Source organism: Monodon monoceros, unplaced genomic scaffold, assembly GCF_005190385.1.
Source record: "Monodon monoceros isolate NGI ecotype Baffin Bay Population unplaced genomic scaffold, NGI_Narwhal_1 Super_Scaffold_11, whole genome shotgun sequence".
NCBI lineage: Eukaryota > Metazoa > Chordata > Mammalia > Artiodactyla > Monodontidae > Monodon > Monodon monoceros.
The window spans coordinates 1,299,538-1,321,704 of NW_021703767.1; the positions used below are offsets into that span (position 1 = coordinate 1,299,538).

A 22,167-nucleotide genomic window follows, 5' to 3' on the forward strand; every position below is an offset into this window, starting at 1 on the left:
AGATCTATTTAAAAAAAAAAAAAAGAAGTGGATTAAGGAGGTGCTCCAGCAAAACCAAAACGGAATTTAAGAAACAAACATCATGGGATGTGAGAAACCAGAGCAGCTGAAGCAGCCAGGGGCAGCACCGAAGCCCGAAAAGAAGTCAGGGGCTACGTCTGCACATCCTCTTTCCTGGGCAGGAGCTCTGGGACGCAGAATTACGTTTCCTGCCTTCTCCACTCAAGCTGTTTGGCTCTGTAGTGAAATCTATTTGTATCATCATGATACTGTACACTTTGCTTTCCTTACGTTAACATTTCTGGACTAAAGCTGTGGAAAAAGCACAGAAAGCCTAATGATAGATGAGAAACAGACTACAAATGTTTTAAGTTTTGCCAATATAAATCTAAAAATATAACCCACAAAAGCCAGGAACTAGAGAGGCACTGCTTGCTGGTTCCCCACGTGAACAGAAGTGAGGCAAAGTGACAGGGGCAAAGATAAGAAGGACGTGAAAGCAGAGGGAGAAGACGCACACCATCACCTGTTCACCTCTGGGGAGAGCAGAGAGGAAGAGGGAACGTGTAACTGCATTCTCGCTCAAAGGCGGGGCCGCGTGTAAGAAGATTAATATTTAGTTAAGAATACCTTTAAACACCTGTTAAAGCACCAGAGTTCTTTTATAAATTGAGTACACTTTTATACCATGTGCAGATATCACTTCAGGTTTTTTTAAAAACAGTTAAACTGAAAGGACACCTTTATCCATCAGTGTGTATTGAACAACTGCAGTGCATCTGTAGGACAGAATGATAAGCTCTCCTTGTAACAAGTGAAGCAGTTACGAGCACTATGTTAGTTACATGAAATTGAATGCTTTTAAAACTATTTTTTACCGTGAAAGCAAAAAGATAAAATGTGTCAGTCCTAAGAAAAGGAAGGTGCCTCTGTACTAACACGTCCATGGTGTAATGACGAAGGTATATGACAGAATGGTGCAGAGACTAAACCAGGATTTCACAGAGAACCTCCACATATGCATCACACGTATATGGTTAAGTATGTACACAGATCTCAGAAATCCCATGTATGCAACAGAAGTCCCGTGCACATGACGGAAATGCCACATACATAAAAAAAAATCCCCCACGTCTACGATGGAAGAGTCACACACAGCACAGAAGTCGGTGATGACGAGCGCTGTTTAGCTGCCTCCTTCCACATTTCTCCTGCGTGTCCCCGCCACACACACTTTCACACACCTGACACGCCGGGCCAGAGGGTAAGCAGTTGTTGCGGGAAGACACCACGGCGCTTGGAGACGATCTCCCTGGAAACTCAAAAGGGCAGCGGGCAGACCGTCCTGGGAGAAGTACGTGGCCAGGAGCAGCGCTGCACCGAGGCCGCGTCCTCTCTGCTGTGCCCCCGTCCTTAGAGGAGGAAATCCCGGAAGCATGATGCTGTCCATTCCACATGGGATCATAAGAGCAGGGACGGAAAACATCTTCAGTAAAGTCCTTACTAAATGTTGTTATACACTGAAAACGAAAATATAAACCATTTCTCCAGTTGTTGCTGTTAATTTGCACCACATCTTGCTCCAGTGATCTAAGAGGCCCGCAGAAATACGTAGAGGAGCAACAGCCTATGAACTGTGTTTAGGGAAAAAATAAAACACATACAAAAGCAGCTCAAAGGACACAGACAAATGTTAGTAGCTACAGCTGGTGTTAGGCGATGGGATTAATGCGCTCCTTCTTCCTAGTTTTGCATCTCTGCAAAGTACACAGAGTCCACAATGAGCATATTTTGTTTTTGAATAAAATATAAAATCTTACGTAAAAGAAACTCAGAAATGCAAGAAGTGTTCTTCAAAGACAGCAGTTGAGGCAAAGGGACAGTGGCTGCCTGAGGGCACAGACACCGGTCCCGCCAGCCCCCGCCCTCGGACAAGGCCAAGTCTCAGTCTGACCCTGTTTATACGACAAAACTGGCTCAAACAAGCAGCTGTTCCTGTGCTGAACTGGGAGAAGCCTCGTCCTGGGGACACCCTCACCACCACCTCTCCCCCCAGTATCCACCCTCACGCAAAAGGGCTGAGTCTCCACAGTAAAAATGCAGAGCACGGGTCCTCGCGTAAGGAGGTGACAATGGAGAAGTCATTTAGTTGACAGATGCGTATCTCCTCAGCTTTTGGCTTTGCAGAAAATGACAAAATAAATTCCCTTAATGGATAAGTCTGCGTCCCTAATACTTAGGTCAGGGGATGCCCTTGCCCTGGAGTTCAGGTGAGGCACTAGACACCCCGGACAAGGCCACGGCTCTGGGCTCAGCCCCAAGACATATGTGTTACACAACAGCACTGCAGATCAACACTGGAGTTTCAGAGCAAATGAATCTTCCTCACCTACCAGACAAAGCTGATGACTTCTGCAGGAATCCTCGGGTTTAACTGACACAAATAAAAAACGATGTCTCAACCCTTAAACACGTGAAGCTCAAAACCCCAGGCTTCGGGAGAAGGGGGATCGTGCTGCAGTCAAAGGCGCGCAGGCACAGCAAGCCAGCACCCTCGTAACAACGGGACTCAGGAAACGCACACGTGGGAACACCCACCGCCCGACCGTGAGCTCCAGCGACGGCACCACTGCTACTCAGTTTTCACACTCGAGAACGGGCCCAGCTGTCACTCACGCTGTGACCAGCCAGAGGACGAGAGCGGACCACCTCCCCCTGAGCACCAACACATGACATCGAATATCCAAAAACATGTATTTTTGCATTTCTGGGATGAAGAAATAGAACTCAGTTCAAAATGTTGTTTGTCACCAGATGGCCGGTCACTTTACTTTTCTCCTGAGCCTGCACAGCTGGGTAAGCGACCTGGGAGCTGGAAGAAGCAAACCTCCCAAAGATCCTGCTTTGCTGTGGCTGGACCCTCTCCCCAGCGAGCCAGCACAGGGCCTCTGTGCAGATCGGTGTGACCCGCGTGCCAGGTTAGAAACAGGGCTGGCATCGTGCCTGCTGGAAAATCTAGCTCCCCAGCCCTAGAGGCTCCAGGCTTTCCCTCCTGGATGCCCACCTCCCGGGGCTGCACAGGGAGTGAACACAACAGCCCAGGCAGAGGACTCCTCAGGGTTCACACACTGCGGACGGAGTGGGGGACGAGGATGCCCAGGTGAGGACAGAAACTACCTGTTAATCAACCCCGATATGCTCATAATCTACAAAAATTAAGTGATGTTGAATAGTTTTAATATTTGATTCAGTACAATCAAACCCAAAAAGAATGTTCAGCTCAAGTACTACCTCCTCCGTGAAAACCTGGCAACTGCGAAGCCCTCCCGCCGCCCAGAGGCCCCTCTGCCCCACGAGGGTGGAAGGCCTCCCCGCTCCAAGGCCCTGAGACGCAGCCTGGGGTGATCTGTGGTCTCATGGGAAAGCATGCCACATGGATCTCCAACACCTGCCGTGCCTGGTGAACCCTGCCTGCCTCCTGTTCGGTCCGTGTTTTATCTGTGTGCCATCTAACAGGCCAGAGCCTTTGAGGGCAGGAACCAAGAAAACCTCCAGGTATTCTCAGGCCCAAGCCACCGCCTAGTAAGAATGTGCTCAGTATTTTTTACTGAGTGTGGTAACCTCTGACTGATACACAGGCGATGTCTACTAATCCTGGGGTTCATTAAAAGAAAACTTCACGCCACTAACCGTGTTAGATCACGTGGTTATCCTCAATTTATAAAAGAATTCTGCTGCCTTAACAGGTGTTTAAAGATATTTTTAACTAAATATTAATCTTCATACATGTGATATGTATATATGACTAATCTTAGCGGTAAAGATTAAGCTCACAAAAGTAAAAGTCAATTGTGACTTCCAACTTGAAATCTTTGAGAAAGTTATAAACTGGCTAAGCTAAACTGACCTTTGCACTTGTCAAGGAAGGGCTGACTGGGATATAGCTGCGTCAGTGGTAAGGAGTTGTTTCCACAGTGGCTAATATCAAAGAACTCTCAGTAGTTCAGAGGCACCTCCAGGCAGGACCCTCTGAGGTGTCACCCACGGACCACGTTTCAGACGCTCTGTTAGATAAATTCCACTGTCCCAGGCCATTTCCTGGTAGTTTTAAGAGAGTAAGTTCTCCAAGCACTTCCTTTCAGTGCCCATCAAAAGTAAACAAGAGGAGCTGAGGGCAAGGTGAACAATTAACATCCCATAAAATATTTTTAAATTTTATTTGCACATCTTGTCCCTCCAAACAGCCCTGGGAAGCATTCAAGCGAGGCGAGCAGATTTCCCTCCTCACAGATGTAAACTACGCAGAGTCCAAGGGCGTGCGGCACTCAGACGCCCTGGCCTCCAGCCCCGGTGACCTTCCCACGGCCCCTCTGGCCCCCACGACTCCAGTTCACCCTTCATCCTCCGGCAACCCCCTCAGCCTCGCTCTGGGATCTGACCCCATCTGCCCAGGACGCCCAGTCCCCATGCCATCTTCCAGGAGTTACCGACCGCAGGTGTCCCCGTTCTGGCAGTCACTGCCCGGTCAGCGCTCTTGACGCAATCCCCCGTCCCCGGCCGGGAGGTGAGGGGGGTCTGCAGACACCTGCCGGCTGCCCCTCGTTCCCACCGCGCCCAGAGACATGGGCCACGAGGGGGCCGTGTCTCGCTGCACAGCTCCACACGATGACCAGGGAGAGCGGCTCCCCTGCCCGCAGGCGGCCCGGCAGGTCCCGCGCTGCCCAAAGCCTCCGTGTGGCTCCTGGGCACCTGCCTCACTTACGGTAAAGTGATGACCAGCTTACGCCTTTGAAAAACTTAATAGAACAGGCAACTCCGGAAAAGACACCCAAGAGAGAACTGGAAAATGATGAACCAATTTCTACGGCTTACACAGGAAAAAAAGTGTTTTTTGTTTTTTAGAGCAAAGGGGAAGGTGTGCCACGAGCGGTGTCGGAGCACTGCCCCTCTCCACCACCTCCCCGGGCACTTCCGGAGGAGTCCGACCCCGCCACACGCCTAGCGGAGCGGGAAAATGTAACAAGGCGGGAACAGGAGAGAAGCCAGGCCCGGGGAGCGTGGGGACAGGAGAGCCGCCCGGGGCCGCGGGTCGGCACGTCCACCACCCTCAGAACAGCCACAGCAGTTTTACTCATAATTGCCCCCAGATGCCTGACTATACATCGTCAGTAGAATGATGGTCAAACGGTGGAATGTTGCATGTGGCAATAAACTCCAACAGCACAGGGAGCCTCACATGTAACGCTGAACAGAAGGAAAGAGACACAAAAATGCGTGCTTTGATTGCATTTGTATAAAACAAGCAAGCAAGGAAGCAGACCTACAGCCCAGAGCCACGGCAGATGCACCCACAGGGGGCCCGGGGAGGCAGCGGGTGTCAGGGCTCCGTTTCCAGTGCTCAGGGTCTTGGCCTGGGTGGAAGTCTGCTCTGTGATAACAGCCTGAGCTGCGTATCCATGGTCTGTGCACGTTCCCGTGTGTGATGCTTCTCAACAACAGTTCAGACACAAACCATTTTAAAAGTCACTGGCTGATGAGGTGGAAGAGGAAGGAGGGTAAGAGCACAAAGGCTCCTGAAGAGACACGAGCACCCTCATCTCACACGGGAGTGCAGACAGCAGGGGGAAGAAGGAGGTCCCAGCGGGGTGCGACGGGTGTCCTCCAGGACAGAAATGGGGAGAGACGCTGCCTTGCTTCCGTGAAGCAGGACAGGAACCTCTGTTTCCATAACACATACCATGAGATCCAACGTGTTTGTTTATTACCTTTTTTTAACAATGGTCAAAAATGTGTCACCTATGCAAAATAAAATGAATCCTGACGGCAACTGTAAGTAGAAATATCAAAGGTGCAATAAATGCTAGCAACTCCTTGACTGTTAGAATTTCCAAAGGGATGGCTGAGTGCTTAAATGGATTAGGATGACCCCTCAAAGTGCTACAGGTGAGGACTTGAATGAAAATAGATTCTTGCCAGTGACAAGTATTTAGTTCAATTCCTGAAGAACAAATAAATAAAAACCAAATAGTAAACAAATCCCGCGCACTCTCGCCTCATCTGGCTCTTTGACAAAATGGTCCTCACGAGCAGCCACCCCACGTCCCTCTGTCTTGGAAACCTGCCGGACTGTGTGGAAAACACAAGTGCTACTCGGGATGCAAGTGTGCTGTTTTCCAATTCACTGAAAAAAGAATTAATAATTACTTCATAAAGTAAACAGATCAACATTTTAAAGTTTGTTTCCTGAACGGAAAATGCACACGTCACCCTGAGGTTAATTCCACCACTTTCAGAGAGTGCTGCTGAAAGTGGCCTCTCATCAAGGAAGAAAATTATGCAGAGAAAAAGAATCTCACATTTTCTTCTCAAAATCTGGAAGTGAAAAGGCCAAGTAAAAATAAATACAAAGCAAACTGACTCATCTGAGCCTCTCTTCTCCCTGCACTAGCTAATAGAGCAGAAAGCTAGAGGTTGAAAGAAAAGCGTCTGAGCTTTTTGGAGAAAGGCTGAGGATATAAATACACGCTCACATCTGACTCCGGGCTGGGTCGTGAGCCTCGCGTCTCCACTGCGCAGCTCGAAGGAGAAACTCCTCACTGTGTGGCTGGCGAGCAGCTCTGGAATGGCCTGCTACAGGCCTCTCAAGGAAACCTCGCGAGTAAATTGACTATTTTCGCTGAAACTTGATTGAGTCGGCTTTTCTATCCTTACAGCTGGAAGCACACTAAGAGCTACGGCAAAACATTGGTCTGAACAGCAAACCTGGAAACAAGCAAAAGGCGCACGACTGGGTTAAAATACTGTGGCCACCTCCCCGCTCTTCAACAGCAGGCTGGAAGACACCAGGGATGGGAGCTTCCGACGGGCGGTGCCACGCAGCCTGTAAAGGACGGCAGGCTGCCCCGCGCTGCAGCGGGGAGGACGAGGGGGACGGAGGGGGCACGTGCACACCTGCCAGGCCCCTCATCCACCCAAATCACTGCTTTCTCCCCTGCAAATGCATCGTCCGGGGTCCGGGCTGGGCTGTGGCCAACAGGGGAGGGCTGAGACTGCCCGGTGCCGGGGGGGCCGGAAGGGAGCAAACGTCCAGCAGCTGTCCTCGCGGTGCCACCACGGGGTGGGCCCTGTCGCCCTCTCCCACTGCTGACCCCTGGTATGGTCTCACCGCGTGGGGCAGGGAGGCTGCTGTCCCACTGCTGGAAGCTGCCCAGGGCCAAGCTGGACCCCCAGTGAGAAGCAGGCCTCAGCCCCATGGGCGGCTGGCAGGACGGACACCGCCCCCCACGTCCCCCGTACGGAGAGGGGTGCGGCTCCCAGCCTGGAAGGGGCCTTGGCCCGGGACCTTCTCTCCCCACCGCCAGCGCGCACCGGGCACAGGACTGGAAGCAGCGCCAGTGCAGCTCAGCATCATCGGACCTGCCAGACTGTCTTCTCTGTGTGAAAAGGCCGTGTTTCTCAGGTCCACAACCGGAACACAAAATCAGTTTTAAAATCAAAACAATTCGGCCTTTAACCAAAACCCAGGAGCAGAGAAGGCAGTCCACCGTCGGCAGCGGGTGTCTGTGGTGAGACGGCGGCTGGAGGGCCGGGCCTGTGGTTCAGGACGCGAGGCTCCAGCCCAGCCCGAGACGAGGTTCTGACCTGCAGACGGGCCCCTCCTCCTCTCCGTCTGACTTCTTCAGGTCAAGTTCCTGAGACAGACCAATGCTCTCTGCATTGGCCACCTGAGAGGGCAGGCCCCCTAGGGTGACCCGGCTCGTGGACGGCTGGGGGGGCTGCACTGCACAGACAGGGCACCGCCCTTCCGCCGAATCTGCGCACCCATCGCGGATGCCTCCCTGCCAAGCAGAGTGTGAAATCCACAATGAACACAGAGCCACCCCAAGGCAAAGGGCAGCAGAGCAGCAGCTCCTAAGCTTCAGGACTCCCGAGTGTGGGGATGAGGGAGGACAACGGCCTGGAGCAACCGACAGCGCCTGTGAGGGCCCGGGGGGCCAGCATCTCGTGCACACAGCTTCCCAAATGCCCACTCTGTGGTCAGCACCCAACAACGATGAAATCTAGGGGCAGAGTTGCCACTTTCATCATAAAATCCATTTCAAAGCCAACCGCGGGTTAGCTCAGAATCAACCACCGTGAACTTCAACGCTCTCTGTGGAGCCGAAGAGGCCCCTTCACCACCACTAAGCACGTACGTTGTGACAGCTTTCAAAAGGGCTTTGGAATTTCTGCTAATCTGATGTGTGAGAAACGGTACCTCAGTGAAGCTGAAGGGCCATTTTTACGCGTGCGTGTGTGTGTGTGTGTGCGTGTGTGTGTCTTGTCTGTTCACGCCTTTTGCCTATTTTCCTACAGGACTTTGGCCTTTCACTTCCCACAACTTTAAAATATTAATGGCACGCTGTGTCGATTCTTCTCACAAATGACCTTTTGTCATCTGACCTTGCCGACAGTGTCGTTGTTGTTTTGGTTTTGGTCAGGCATAGGCTCTTCACCGCTCTAGTATTTTAATCTCATCCTTTTCGTCGTCGTTTCTTTTGTGGGCCCTAAACTCTGAGCTATACTTTTAACAGCCTTTCCCACACTTAGGTTATACTGACGGACGTTTCTAACACTCGAATGGTTTCCTCTTCACGTTCAGCTCTCGGATCCACTGGTACCTGGTCTAAGGCATAAATAAATCTAATGCTGTCTTTTACAAAATGGTGTCCAATTGTCCCCAAATCACTTTTTCAAAAGTTCATCCCGACCCAGCACTCTTCATCACACACTAGATCTCCATCTGTACCTTGGGTGTCTGGTCCACTGGTCTGTCTGTTCTATTTGTGTCTGTCCTGCGCCATTACCACATTACCGCACTTAGGCTTTACAGGACACGTTAATGTCCTTTCCTTAGCCCTTTCTGTTCTGGGTTTTCCAGGTATTCATGCATGCTTCTTTTTCTGTCAATTTTAGAATCAACGTGTCCAGCCCAAGGGAAAAAAACGACTCTGGAGTTTGTATTTTTATTGGAATCACATCAAATTTGTAAACTTACTTAGCACCGCCACCTCAGTGACACTGCGACGACCAAACCAAGAATAAGGTGCGTCCTTCTGTCTGCTCAAGGCTACTTTTGTGACTCTGAGGATCTGTGGAATGTTCTCCACTCAGGTTTCGAACAGTGCTTATGCCGTTAACTCCTAAGCATTCTGCTGTGGTACAGGGGCTGTCTCCTCCCCAGTAACTTCTAAGTGGTTAGCTCTGTGTGTGTGAAAGGCACCACTCACGTGCGCGCAGTAGCTCTGTGTTCCTGCTACCCGGACAGATTCCTTTGTTATGTGACTCGCTCTCCTCACTGATCCTCTGGGCCATTCTCTCCGCGCGGTGGCCTCTGCACAAACACTGCAGGGGTGAGGACCGAGCTCGCCCCAGCACTGCAGAAGGTTCTGCTGGACAGTACCGCCCGGGTTTGCTGGGGGAGCTGCAAACAGGGACGGCTTACGTCCTCTAGGCCAAACCCCACGCCTTTGTGTCCTCTTGTTCTTTTCTCAGCCTGGCCGGTAGGAACACTGTGATTAGTAGCCACACTGCACCCCCGTGTTTCCTGCAGCTTCCGCCTCCCGCCCTCCCAGTGGTCCACCGCCAGCCCCACTCCTCTGTGGGGAGCACAAGTGGAGGGGGGAGGGCCAACGAGCACCTAAAATGTATTTTCAATAAAACCTTCTTTACTTTTCTGGCTCTTATTTAAACCTTTGCTAAGACTTTTTCATGGAGAAACACAAAACTGCCACGTGGGACAAACTGAATGATATTTGTGGACCCTGAAAAAGAGATTTTTTTAGATTTCTAAATGTTACTTTTATTAGAATTTGAAATAAACAGAAAACACATTTCCGACTCCCATTCCACGACTGCAGTATTCCAGTAATCCTACACCTCGCCAATCCCACACTTAGCCGCGGCATCACTCTCAAGCTTGGGGGACGTGGGATCCCTTCATCCTGCTGCTCCCTGGCTCGGGGCGCCTTCCACTGGGAGGACCCGAGTCCACCGCAGACACAGTAACCCAGTCTGTAAAAGTGAAGTGGGCTGAACTTTTTTATGTTGCTGGGAAAATTCGTTTTTTATTAATTTGTTGTTCTAATTGCCAAGTCACTCGTTATTAGAAGAATAAGAGAAAAGGGGTCAGCAAACACGCCAAAGGTCCATGGCCTCCCGGGTGCTCTCCAAGGGTTACCATGGAGACCACACCCCGGAAGCTTAATCTAGGCACCGCATCGGTCTGGTCTATGCAAGATCACGCATCAGGGTGGCTGTAGAGAAATGATCGTGAAAACACTTAGAATGATGAGTTAACTGACAGACTACATGTGCACTTAATATACTAGTCTAGGCTGCAACGTGAAACAGGCCCAAAGCCCGCCCTGAACACAGAGAGCTTTGTTAAACCCCAGAAAAGGGCTTTAAACTCAGCAGGCATCATAGGCAAGTGGAGAAAGGGACCTATAAAAAAAAAACCTCCCAAGGAATTTAATAAGCCTGTTTTTACAGGATACAATTGCAATTAAGACAAAGAAAGGAATTAATACTGCTGTGAAAAAGAAAAAAAAAAAAAAAAAGCAACCAGCTTTGAAAGCTTGAAACCCTATTGACAACGGTTGAAAATCTAAGAACAACTTTGTCAGCAAGTTGAGAAGTAAAGAATCTTAAAACGTGAAATGGCACGTAGCTTTCTCCTCAGGAAAGAATGGACACCAGACTGTTGACATTCCCCCGCAGCTGTTCTACAGAACAAAAGCACCAGTATCACTAGCAAAACAGACTGAAAAAGCAAAGAAGCTGATTTCAGCCAACATTTCTAGACAGGGCCTACTGTGAAAAGAGAACGCACCCGACAGGTCCAGAAAGCCTGGCCAGGGCAACGGTCTCAGCACTTCCGAGGCAGGCGAATCCCACCGTCGGTCGGTCCCGCATCCTCCCGCAGGCCCCAGGGGGTCTTCATAAAGGTGGCCAGTTACTGAAATACGCCCACTTACGCAGGTTCCTGTAAAGCTGGTGTACCAGAGAGCACAGGACCAACAGAACGTTCGGGTTCTTTATTCTGCACAACGCTCAAAATGCTTCCCTGTTTCCTCGGGGCTAACTCTCAGGGGTTCTCTCGTTTAGAATGTATTCACTTAATTGTCCTCTGAGAGCCTCGAGGTGACCAGCGTGAGAGAGCTGGCCTTCCACCTTAGGTTATCACACTTTAAAGGGCCAAAATGAAACCGAACGTTCCTCGAAAAACACAAACGACACAGTCAAAAGTTGAAAATCGAAGGCTCAATGACGCACCTCAGGCAGCAGAAAAACCACACAGGAGGCGACCCAGCAAGCTCACAGACATCGCCCGCGCCGGCACCTTCACCCTGAGCTGGGAGGCGAGTTTCTTCCACTCCACCCTGCCCGCTGACCCTACACTTAGAATTCGTGTCCTTCATTTGGGAGGATGTCCCCCTGGGGGAAATGCAGCCTGCGTGTTAAGGTCATCAAACCCGAGACCCCTCGAGACCGGCAGTCACCCCAGAAAGCCTCTCGGGGGAGCGTGTGTGGAGGTGAAGCTCCGAGCAGAGCCCCTGGGCCGCTGGCAGGATGCTCGCCAGGGCCGCGTGTGGCATCTGCGCCCCACGGGCTTCCCACCCGGCAAGGCAGAGCCCCCTTGTCCCTCCGACACTCCTGTGCTTCCAGCCCCTCACAGCGTCCCACTTGGCAAAACGGACACCTCGCCTTTGCTGGAGGCCACTGCCGGCAAGCAGGACAGGGTTTCAGCTCCCAGCTCCGGGAACCCTGTCCTCCAACACCTCCCCCTCCTGCCCCAGCCTCCATGCTCCCGTCCTCTCCAAGCCGCAGTCAAGCGGTCCCTGCCCAGACCCCAGCTGGACCTCCACTGCCCCGACCTGTCCTCTCCTTTCTGGGGTCCTGAGGTCACTGGGTGCAGTGGGCACCTGCCCCTTCCACTGGCCCTGGTCCTTCACACCCCGAGCTGCACAGAACGACTCCAACATCCAAGCTGACGGCACATGGATGCCCCTAACTCCTCACAGAAGCCACCAGCCCCACATAACTGTTTCCCATTAAATCCAACCACATGCACCCCCAGTGTGGCTTCCTCTGGGCAGATTCACAACAGATGCCCAAGGCCATCCAAGGCCTCCCAGCACAGGAGGGGGGAGGGCGGAGGGGGGAGCCAGTGGAAGGGGCTGGCCGCAGTCCTAACGGACTAAAAGTCTCACTTTTGAAAAATGTACAAACCTGTGTGACTTAGCGAAGACACTGCCGGAGGGACGCCTGCAAGGGAAGTCCCTGGAAACCCACAGTCACTGAGACCCTGGCCTCGCCCAGGAGTCCTCGCTGGCGACCTGACCCTTCCCTGCTGAGCGTAGTTTGCACTGGCAAAACCGCAAGATACACTGTCCAGGGCAACAAACAAAGGTAACGAGTCTACGAGAAAACCAAGCGGACAGCTGCCACGGAAGTCAGGCTGAGGGACTTTCCTGGTGGTCCAGTGGTAAAGAATCCGCCTTCCAACGCAGGGGATGTGGGTTCGAGCCCTGCTCGGGGAACTAAGATCCCACATGCCACAGGGCAACTAAGCTCGCAGGCCTCAACTAGAGAGAAGCCCCATGCCGCAACAAAGACCCAATGCAGCCAAAAAGAAAAAAAAGTTGGGCTGATACTTAGGGCAGAGGGTGAGGACACAAAAGGAGTTTCTACAGAATTATTAGCTTTTTTTAGAAAACACTTTTTAAAGACTTTATTTTTGAGAACAATTTTAAAGAAAAGCTAAGATGACAACACGGTGATTTCCCACATACCCACCACGTCTTCCCCTATTATTAACATCTTACATTAGTACGCTGTATTTGTTACATTTAATGAACCAATATTAATAAACTATTATTGATGAAACTAATACGTCGTAGTTTATTCAGACTTCCTCAGTTTTCCTTGGTGTCCTTCTGCTGTCCCAGGACCCCAACCAGGTCCCCACGTGACGTGTAGTCATCATGTCCCCTCAGAGCTCCTCTGGGCTGTGACAGTCTCTCAGACCTCTTGCCTTTAATGACCCTGACAGTTCTGAGGACCAGTCAGACATTTTTCAGGACGTCCCTCAGTGAAGACCACAGAGGGAAAGGGCCTGTCTCATCACGTCCCCTCCGGGGTGCGTGCTGTCACGTGACCTGCACCGTGGACGCTGACCTTGGTCACCTGGCGCAGGTGTGTCTGCCAGGTCTCTCCGCTGTGCAGCTGCTCCCCCCTTCCCCACTGTCCTCTGGAAGGAGGTCGCCGTGCACATCCCACACCCAAGGACGGGGGACGCCCCCCTCCCCTCCCCGAGGACGCAGTGTCTGCACAACCACGTGGATTCTCCCGCAGAGCAGATTCCCTCTTCCCCCGTTTCCTTATCAATCACTCATTTACGTCCGTTTGGACCCATGGGTATTTATTTTATACTTCGGGCCATGATCCAATACGACTTTGTTCTGTTGCTGAACTGGCTCCAGCTCTGGCCCCTGGGAGCTCCCTCAGTTGGCTCCACTGTCCCCCTGTAATCCCCACTGTCCCCCTGATCCTCCATGGGGGCTGGTATTTTTTTGCACTTCCATACTTCCTGGCACTATCAGGGGCTCCAGGATCATGTTAGGTATTTCCTACACAGTCTTAGAAAGGAACCCTCACTATTTTTTTATATGCTCGTTTATGGAGCATGCAGTTACACATTAAAAAATACACTTGCAGGGCTTCCCTGGTGGCACAGTGGTTGAGAGTCCACCTGCCGATGCAGGGGACACGGGTTCGTGCCCCGGTCCGGGAAGATCCCACATGCCGCAGAGCCGCTGGGCCCGTGAGCCATGGCCGCTGAGCCTGCGGGTCCAGAGCCTGTGCTCCTCAACGGGAGAGGCCACAACAGTGAGAGGCCCGCGTACCGCAAAAAAAAAAAAACAAAAAAAAACACTTGCGGCAGACAGCTAGCTGAGCCTACCTTGAATCCATCTTCCTCCTTCTGGTAACAGCACCCCAACTCTGTTCTGGGGGAATGGCTTTCTCCCACTGGACACTGACTGGGTGGTCCTGTGGCAAGGGCTGCCTGCAGGGAGTGAGATGGGGGAGGAAGCCTAAACTTTTCATTTTAAACGGCCTGCATAATTATTTCCAAGGATGTGTATTATTTCCACAATTTTTAAAAATGTAAAAAAATTTAAGCCCTTGTGTTGTGAACAAGTAGAGACCAAATCTAAGTAAGAAGAAGAATACTGACAATTCTGATTTAAACTAAAAATAAACATAAAGCATGCTTGCTCTGGAGTGGACCGAGTCTGGCAACGGACATCCCACTGTGTCTGCTCGGTTTCTCTCACACAACTTTAAGTTGCTCTTTTCCCATTTAACCATCGGCAGAGACTCTGCTCTGCTAACTTGACGAGCATCCAAATATCCAAATGTCTCTGTGGAGCGCACGGTATTCAGAAGGTTTCACAACACGCTGTGCTTGGGGAGAGAAGGTTTACAGCTGGAAAGATGGTGGGGCTCACCGGAACTCCCCAGAGCGAAAGGATCCCTGATTTACTTGAGAAATGAGTTACCCCTTAAACTCCAGGGCAGGAAGTAAATGTTATACATTAGCAAAACCAAAGCATTAGCCAAAGAATGTTTTAGTTATATCACAGGCATACTTAAGAAAAAGTATAATCTCAAGGTTTCTAAAACTAAAACTCTGTATACTTTAGGAGGTAAGGTTTTCCGGTATCCCCTAAAAATATCTGAACCGGGGTTTCTGAGGAACCGGGCAGGGGTGGTGCGGGTGGGAGGGGGCCTGGCGCGGGCGGCTTGCTAAGCCCCTGACCCAGGGCCGGGCGCGCGGGGCACAGTGCGGCGCGCGCACAGCGGCTCCGGAGTGCAAAGGCGAGGGTGCGCGGCCGCCGCGGGGCAGGCCGTTAACAGCAGCCAGCGCGAGTTCGCCAGGTGAAGCAGCCTAGACCTCGCCCGACGGGACCCCCAAAAAGTCTCAGCCGAGCAGACTCACCCAGCGCCGGCCGCGACCGCCCCACCGGACCAGACCGGGGACGCGCCAAAGAGCACGGTCATGGCAGCGCCGCCCGCGCCGGTGCTGCTACTGCTGGTGGCCCTGCTCCTGCCCGCGCAGACCTGCACGGAGCCCACGGACAGTGCAACCACCCCGACCCCGGAGGGCAACACCTCGGAGAGCCGGGCCCTGCCCGGCATCAAGCTCAAAGCCCGCGGCCCGAGCCCTGCGCCCGGCCCGCTCACCCTGCTGGCCCCGCTGGGCCCACTCGCTCTGCGGCTGGTCCTCGGGTAGGGGCACCACGTCAGGGCCTGCCCAGCGTGGACAGAGCGCCCGCGCCTCGCCGGCCTCCACGCCTCGACCTCACGGACAGAAACGGACTCATAAAGCAGAACCCCACGGTGTGCAGCACATGGACGCCATGGTCACACCTCCCTCCACTCCAGGAACAGACTGAGAGGGGATGGGACAATCCCAGCAAACTGAAGATGTGGCTCAGGAAATCTGCACACCTGGGAATCAAAAGATATTTTACCTTCACTTTGGTTCATTAAATTATAAAGTCAAAAAACAACTGGGTGATGTACAAAGCCTTTCTCTGTACTGTGGGTGATGGGCAGTGGCCAGGTCTCCCACCAACAGAGCTCTTGTAACTTGCAAGTTCTCTTAGGAGCTGGTGGCTACATTTGACTTGGGGACAGTAAGTGACAGGGGCCAACACAGTGACGGCAGATCATCCCCAAATCCAGGCCCAGTAAGTCCGCTTGTGCGCTCTGCTTTCCTACACACCCCACGAGTGACCCAGAGACCAGACATACATAATCTCATAGAACCTTCAAATGCTGCTGCTTCATTTCTGTATGTTGAATAATTTTTACAATTTAAAGGTGAGTTTTTTTAACATATATTTTAAAACCCTGAACATAAGGTTTGGGGAAAAAGGTAAATTAAGTGTTTCTAGCAACTGAGGGTGTTGTGACATTCACTGGGAGGAAAAAGGGTAGAAAATTTAGGAAAATAAAGTGATTGGTTCCAAATGTTCAGTTTGGGCCGCCTGTGAAACGTCAGCCTGGAGAGGGAGGTGCAAAATGCTGCCTGTCAGGCCGGGGGCCCAGAGCACCGGGGGGAGCTGGAGGTGGAAAAGCACAACCGCCTGAGCATCCAAGCTGCGCGTCCAGAACAGACCTGCTGCTCCGGCCCTCCCGCCACCAAAGCTGGCTCCCTGCAAGCTCTGTCCAGGCAAAGGCACCCCCCTCTCACCCTGCGCAGCCCCAAATGTGCCCGAGCTCTCCACCTGCCCTAATCCATCACCTCCCTCCGGGCAGGCCACCTCCCCACCCCACCCACACTGGTTCTCCAGCCTGCACCATCGAAACTTCCACACCGCAACACCGGGCGCAGACCCCCGCCACAGTGGCTCACCCACTTCTCAGAACAGACACCACTACCCGCGGTGGCCCACACACCCTCCGCCGGACTCCTGCACCCCAGACTTCCAGCAAAGCTCCCACGCCCACCTCCACTTTTCCAGCAAAGCTATGCTCTTTCGCCATCAACTAACAAGGAGAAGGTACTGGGACCACCTGGCCGTGAACTACACTCTCTCTGAAGGACTGAAGGGGCCTGTCCCCCCGCTCTCGCCCACCTCTGGGGGCTGCAGAGGAAACCCAGTGCTCCAGCCCCTTCCCTGCAGGAAACACAGCGGCGGGGACTCCTCCCAAATGCCAGACGAGTGTCCCCAGAGGCTCCCCTCAGCTCTCATGACTGTCCTGGAATCGACCCTGGGTGGGTTTCTCCTCAGAAGCCGAGAGCGAGGCAGCAAGAAGGGGGCGAGGGTCAGCAGGTCCCCCGGGGGGGCTCGCAGAGGTACAAGGGGGGCTGCCTCGGGGGCTGCACGAGGACAGGGCCGGGGCCGCCGTCCCCAAGGCTGCCACGCATCCAGGCTTCCCCCACGGGAGACGGCAAAGCCCACAGGGGACAAGGGGGTCACATTCCTGCTCCCGTCACCCTGTGGGGAGAAGCCAGCTCATCCCCGAGGAGCGAGGCGTGGGCAACAATGGTCTGGAGGGAGGGCGGCCCACCCCAGGGACTGTGCCCTCGGGCTGCTGTGCAGAAGGGGCTCGTCCCTGCCGAGGGCACCTGCACTTGCCCCCACCATGCTCGCCACCAGGTGGGTCAGTCTGTCTAATCTGAGATGAAAGATGAGTGCCCCATCCTCTATTTCCCATAAAGTCAGCCCATCTATGGGGGGTGGGGCTCTCTCCTGGCCGGAACCTGCGCTGGGAAGTGATGGGTGCGGACGACAGGAGCTCACGCTCTAAAGCCCCTGCCAGGCAGGCCCTGGCCTCCCCCGCACCGTCTCACCCCTCCTCGCAGAGCCTGATTCCGGGGAGTACGGTCTGTGCCGCGCGTGATACCCTCCCTGCCGGCGAGGTGGCGGCAGGGCCCCTGAATTGCTCCCCTGAAAGAGACCCCATCCCCCTGCTTCCCCTCAGAACAGCCGCCTCAAGGCCAAGCAGCCACACATGACGATGGAACAGCAGGGTGGCGAGACGGAGGGTCCCAGCCCCGACGGGAGGCCCAGGAGTCGGAAGCCACAGCAGCCAGGTGGTCTGCTACCTGCCGCCAAAGCAACCATGAGCCAAACCCGGGCCCGGGACCGACGGCCTGCTACACCAGTGGCCAGGGCGCCTCGGGCTTCCAGAAGCTCACACACCAGGGCAGGAGACAGACAGCACACGTGCAAACAAACAGACAGGGCATGTCGAGTGCTCACACACGGGGCACAGACAAGAACGGCACGGGGGAGGCCAGGGAGCGACTAGGGGATGGCTCAACGGGGAGCAGTGGCAGCCCCGTGAACACCTGGGGAACGACTGTCGCCGCGGGAGGAACAGCAGACACTCGGGCCCTGGGGTGGGGCTGGGTTTGCCCAGAGCAGCGGGGCTGCTTCTCCCGGCAGAGGCAGTGTCCCGACTGGCGACCACACCAGCCCAGACAGCAGTGAGGGCACCTGGTGGTGGTGTTGCCAAAACATGCAAAGGACATTTTCCACCAGATCCACATCAAAACCCTAGGGAACGAATCCAAAACTTTCCAAATGTTGCTTAAAGATTTCCCAACGTAAAGGTAATTTCAGACAACAAACTATGGATAGCATTAGGTGCAAAGTGGGCTTACAGCCCTTGGGAAGCCCTGCCCTCGATAAAAAGACAGGCAAGCAGCCTGCCGTGAGCTGATCTTCTGGGTCTTCAATGAGACTCGAAGTACACATTAAAGACTGTGCTTTAAACCCAGCCGTTCACAGAGCTGTGAAATCTACTTCTGGACGTTTCTGAACAAATAATTTGATTTATTCCATATCTGAAAAGAGCCTCACTTTTCATACACAAAATCACTAGAGACCCATCTTTTCAAAGAGGACATTATACATAACATTAAAAACAAGAAACCACCTCTTAAAACGCTTTGAATAAGAAGGTTACAATCACCTAGAGCCATACAAATAATGAGATGACTCGCAAGTGGAGACGGCAACTAAACAAATCACCCTGAATATGAAACGCCTGAAGCAGGTTATTCGATTAGATTTTATTGAACCTCTTCTGAGCTTCCCATTTGCGGGGACACGAAGCCCAGCCCCAAGGTGCTTCGCGGGGGGGGAGGGGGACGCGGAGGAAGGGGTTTCTGGACTATGACTGAGAAATCCAGGAGGCCCGCCGGCAGCGCCCGCACCCCCAGCCCCCCAGCCCCGCAGCGCGGCCTGTGCCTCCCCAGGCCCTGGGCCCCGCGGCCTCCTCCCAGGAGAGGCTCCTCTCAGACACAGCTGTGCACCCACAGTGACAGACGGCAGCCCCAGTCGTGCACAGCAGAGCCTCACCGAGGGGGACGAGGTGGTTCCAGGGCCGCGGAGTCAGAGGACAGCGGCAGGGAGGCTCCCAGGGCGGCGCCCACAGGATCCCCGCTTCTCTCTTCGGATGACCGATGATCTCCAGGGATGCCGCGGGTGCTTCTGGAAAGCGGCCAACGGGAGTGTAAGCTGAGCTGGGACAGCGGTGCCCAGGGCGTGAGAGGGACCCCATGGCCCGGATCCGGTTCCGGAGCCGGCCGGGAAGTGCGAAGGAAGCCAGCATCCGGCAGCTACTCCGCACCTCGGGGCCCAGTGCCTGCCAGCCGGGGTCCCGCCAGGCCCCTCCTGGCCGGAGTCACGTCCAGGCGGGTGTGACCCCACAGTGTGTCAGTAGCCAAGCTGCTTCCGTCCTCCCAAGACTCTGCTTATCTCAGAGCCTGGGTTTCCTGGTTTTCATTGTACCGACTGTGTAAGGGGCGGGGGTGGAGGGGATGACCTGAGACTCCCCAAAAGGGGTTTAATGGCCTAGTAACAGATTACCTTGCTGGCTCCAGAAAACAGGTTAAAGATTTCCTTGGCTTTAGAAAACCAGATGTGATACTAGTTTTGATATCTTTAGGACCCAGGATCTATCTCCAAGACAAAGAACTAAAAATACACACGTGTGATGATGAAATACTCCTATTTTTATAGGATTGAGAGGCTTTACTTACTAAAAGTTTTTAAATAATTGCTCAAGAGTTAGATTTAAGCCATTAAGAGCTTCACTGATTTCCTCCACATCATCTCCTGTGTTCTTGTACAATCCCTAATTTGCTCATTACTTTAATATTTATAGAAAGATGTTTTGTTTTTCCTATTCTGTGATACTATTAGTATTAGTCTGACATACATTTAAGTACAAATAAATAAGACGTATCCATTTTTAAAAATCCAGTAGGAGCACAACAACGGAAAATTACTTTTGACAAGGGTTCCTGAATTCTGATTCTAAGATTTAAAGGTAATCTATGAGGGGCTTCCCCGGTGGCGCAGTGGTTGGGAGTCCGCCTGCCGATGCAGGGGACACGGGTTCGTGCCCCGGTCCGGGAAGATCCCACATGCCGCGGAGCGGCTGGGCCCGTGAGCCATGGCCGCTGAGCCTGCGGGTCCAGAGCCTGTGCTCCGCAACGGGAGAGGCCACAGCAGTGAGAGGCCCGTGTACCACAAAACAAAAACAAAAACAAAAAAGGTAATCTATGAGGATTCAACCTTCACATTAAGACTTGATCCCCATAACTGTTACTTTCAAAGACTAAATTCCAAGGTATAACCATACCCCCCCCCAAATAGGTATTTATTCCCATGAAAAATGTTTTCTTTGACATCCATTTTTAAATCGCCCTCATAAGCCAGTTGCAAAATGGTCAAAAGAGAAAGGAGGGCCAGCCCGGTCAGCATTCCCGAGAGGTCACAAGTCACCCCAGAGTTTCTGTCCATCCTCAACGGAGGCCCCAGAGGGTGAAGGTGTCAAGCGGGATGGGGCGAGGAACGAGAACGGGTGCTGGCTTTGGATCTCGACCGAGGGCCAGGCCACACGTTCTGTGCCAACGGCCCCAGCAGCACAGGGACCCGTCCTTCCCTGGAAGGTTCTTCCCTGCAGACGGCTGCCCGGGGCCAGGGGCAAGACCCGCCCAAGCTGCGCTTTCACACCCTGACTGCTCCCCCAGCATCTCCAGAGCAAGGAGGGAAGTTGATCTCTGAGGTGTTCTAAGTTGCTTGAATAAATAAACTAGAACTATTTTTTCTTATCAAAATAAAATACTGACTTTTAAATTAAAAACAAACTAATTTTGCAAAGGATTAAAAAGGCAGAACTCCCAATCAGTGTGGCAGAACTACGGGCAGGTGAACTTCTCGGGCCCACCACCCTGCATCCCGATTGCCCAGCCTGCACTCCACGCCAGCTACCCCGGATCGAGGTCCTCGAGCTCTTCCTCCCCAGGGAGGCCTGCCACTCTCCCTGGACTGCAGCCCACAGGGGCACAGGGTCCCCCCCTCCACCCCACATGGTTCCAAGGCATGCAGCAAACACGGAAGAGCACTCGGTGACCAGACTCCCCCCAACACCGAGCGCCCAGCTACCAGAAGCACAGCCCCACACACCCTAACGCCGTCGGGAGCTAGAAGAGACCGTGCTGGTGGGCAGCAGCCCTCGGACCCCCAGAACTGCAGTGGAAGATGTCAGCTCGTCCCCGGCTCCTGCTCGGACGACAGGCCACACACCATAAAGAGCGTCACCTCACTAAACTTCTCCAGTTAGTCTACTGTCGCAACCCTTTTAAAACACTCACCTTTCCTAATGTCAAAATCACCTTTGCCTTTTCATTGTGAAAATTTGGTAAAAGCAGAAATAATTATATAAGTAGTTAAGCTAAACGTCAACTAGCATCGAAGCAGGGAGTTTCAAAACGGAAGCAGTGGAAGGAATCAGATTAATTCAGGGTTGATTTAAGGTAACACCAGGGGCAAAGACAAGTAGGTGTCTGAGCAAGGAGAAAACGGGCAAGGATGGTAAGAATAGAAAGACACACAACTTAAAGGTATATCAGAACCTGTGCTCCACGAGGGAAGAGACTGGGTTCTTCACCCACTGCTACACCTTTGGAATCCAAATGCCTGACACATAGTAGACGCTCAAAAGCTGTCTGCTGAATGACTACACAGATCAGTGAATGAAAAAAGCCTTAATCTATACTAAGGAAGATGAAAAGTTACACGATTATAATGATGCTGGCAGCCCCTCAGATTTAAGGCAAGTTACTATCACAGAAGCCACACCGCTTTCTAATAAAGTTAGTGCCACAATAGGAATCATGAGTTAGATGCTCACTTTTTCAATAAAACTCACTGGGAGCTCGATATTTTACTATCTTTAAATAAGGGGGCCGAGGCTGTTCTCAGGGTGGAATGAGGTGCTATGAATGCACAGGACAGAACGCTAGGTCTCAAGACGGCGCGAGGATGCAGCGTGACCAAGGTAAGGACCCAGAGTGACCAAGGTCAGACCCCAGGGAGGTGCGGTGTTGATGCAGGTGGGCAGGGGAAGCCACAGAGGACATCTGAGATGGTCACAGGCACGGCCATCACCAGGCTGCCCACCAGGCTCTCAGCAGCTGGGCCAGCTCCTACCACCTCAAGAGAGGACTGTTACATCTCAGGAATTTTGTGGACCACCAGCCAACAGCTCATCAGTAGCCTGAAATGGTGAGAACATTTATGCCACGGAAAT

At 52.8% G+C, this 22,167-nt stretch overlaps 1 protein-coding gene across 5 annotated transcripts in view; it reads right to left on the reverse strand.

Moving 5' to 3' along the window:
* Positions 1-22,167, reverse strand: part of ADARB1 (adenosine deaminase RNA specific B1) — a 113,552-nt gene that overhangs the window by 75,461 nt on the left and 15,924 nt on the right. Inside the window, exon 1 of one of the 5 annotated variants that reach the window (XM_029214716.1) lies at positions 18,927-19,063. The exons of the other annotated variants lie outside the window; for them this stretch is intronic. The gene's annotated coding sequence lies outside the window, so the exon portion shown is untranslated. Of the gene's footprint in view, positions 1-18,926; positions 19,064-22,167 lie in introns of those variants that run through there. 5 annotated transcript variants of the gene reach the window in all.